The sequence below is a fragment of the Sinocyclocheilus anshuiensis genome, unplaced genomic scaffold, assembly GCF_001515605.1.
Source record: "Sinocyclocheilus anshuiensis isolate Anshui unplaced genomic scaffold, SAMN03320099.WGS_v1.1 scaffold1465, whole genome shotgun sequence".
Lineage (NCBI taxonomy): Eukaryota > Metazoa > Chordata > Actinopteri > Cypriniformes > Cyprinidae > Sinocyclocheilus > Sinocyclocheilus anshuiensis.
In genome coordinates, this window is record NW_015552630.1 from 1 (window position 1) to 2,194 (window position 2,194).

Consider the following 2,194-nt stretch of genomic DNA (forward strand, 5'->3'; position numbering starts at 1 on the left):
TAACGTCATCAAGTACGTCATGAGTCAACTTAAGCAGTCGCAAAGATATTGGCGTGTCATGAACCAGCCAAATTCTACAGGAGAACCAGAGATTCAGTGGTTTTTGAGTATGCTGTCTGGACATGATAGATGGGAAGGTGGTAGTATCCCAACCATTGTCGGTACTGCTAAGCTCACTCAGGCTGTCACGCTTTTACCTCACCAAGAGCACCTTGTGCGGGGCAGACTTCCGACCAGATCCACTGTTTCTGTAGGTAGCACCGTGTTGATTGAGCCATCTAGGGCACAAACCCATAAGAAGAGTGTTCTTGTTGGCCGTGTTATAGCTACTTTGCCTGGTGACAGATGGGTGCCGGTTAAGTTGATTAACCCATCCAATAAACCGGTCACTTTGAGACGTAATGCTAAAACAGCTGTTTCTCCTATTTTAGCAGTGGAAGACCTCGACATGCAGCCTGGACATGGTGATGGGGAAACTGTGAATGTGCAGAGCCAATCTGTCTCCTCTAGCGCAGATGCAGGGGTTAGTCCCCCCTCTGGTGTTTGTGAGGCACTGCAGAAGCTTGGTCTCAGCGATCTCGACATCGAGTCATGCGAGGTCACTCCATACTGGAAAGACAAGCTTCTGCAGTTGATTCAAAGACATCAAGATGTGTTTTCTAAACATAAGTTAGATTGTGGTAAAGCCAAAGAGTTTGTCCACAGGATTCACCTGTCAGATAATCGCCCGTTCAGACTTCCGTATCGGCGCGTTCCCCCTGCTCAATATCAGAAACTGAGAAAAGTGCTCTCTGAGATGGAAGAGCAAGAGATTATCCACAAGTCTTGCAGTGAGTGGGCATCCCCGTTGGTCCTGGTATGGAAGAAAAGCGGTGATCTTCGCGTTTGTGTTGATTACCACTGGCTTAATGCCCGGACCATCAAGGATGCGTTTGTGTTGATTACCACTGGCTTAATGCCCGGACCATCAAGGATGCTCACCCCTTACCTCACCAAGCAGACTGCTTGGCGTCCCTGGGTGGAAATGCAATAGCCCCGCTAGCTTTATGCGCCTGATGACGAACATCTTCGGCAATCAAAATTTCTTGACGTTACTCTGTTATCTTGATGACCTACTTGTGTACGCCCCAGATGAAGGTGAGGCAATTAAGAGGCTCGAGATGGTGTTCAGTAGGCTCAGAGAGCATGGGCTAAAATTAGCCCCCAAAAAGTGTAATTTCCTCCGGAGGAGCGTGCAGTTTTTAGGGCACGTCATTGACAGTTCAGGGGTAGTGACCGACCCAGATAAGGTCAGCACTATTGGAGCAGTGACAGAGTCTGATTTGATGATGGAGGATGGGGTAACCCCATCCCAAAGGAAAATTAAATCATTCCTTGGGATGATGTTGTATTACCAGAGGTTCATCCAAAATTGTTCTACCATTGCGAAACCCCTGTTTGCCTTGACAGCGGCACCGAGAGGCAAGAAGCCTCCGGAGAAGGGTGCTTTGTTCAGGAAGTTGAGTCCTGATGACTGGAAGGAAGAGCACAGTAGGGCCTTCCAGCAGTTAAAAGCTGCTCTGATGAGTTCCGTGGTACTGACACATCCTGATTTTAGCCGCCCATTTATTTTGTCCACTGATGCGTCCCTGGACGGGTTGGGTGCCGTGTTATCACAGGTCGCAGAGGGTGAGACTAGAGCCCGGCCAATTGCTTTTGCTAGCAAAGCCCTTACGCACACTCTGGCCAAGTATCCTGCTCACCACTTGGAGTTCTTGGCTTTGAAGTGGTCCGTTTGCGAGAAATTCAGCCACTGGCTGAAAGGCCACGAATTTGTTGTTTGGACAGACAACAATCCCTTAACTTACATCCTTACAAAGCCTAAACTCGACGCGTGTGAGCAGAGATGGGTCTCCAAGTTGGCGCCCTATCGTTTCAGCATCAAGTATATACCGGGCAGTAAGAACGTAGTGGCCGATGCTTTAAGTCGTCAACGCTTTGTCCATAACCGGGTCAGTCAGAGGCTGCTGAATGAGCCTTACAATGCGTTGCTTGAGGAAGCGGAACAGTTTGAGAAAGAGACAGTGCAGGACGCATTCAGGCTTAGTGCTGGTGTTCAGAGCGTCGAATGCCCTCCTTGTGTAATGCATTGTCCGCTTTCTAGTGCCGAGGTGTCTGCGGTGTTAGAGGGTCATAATGACTGGGAAGCAGGGGT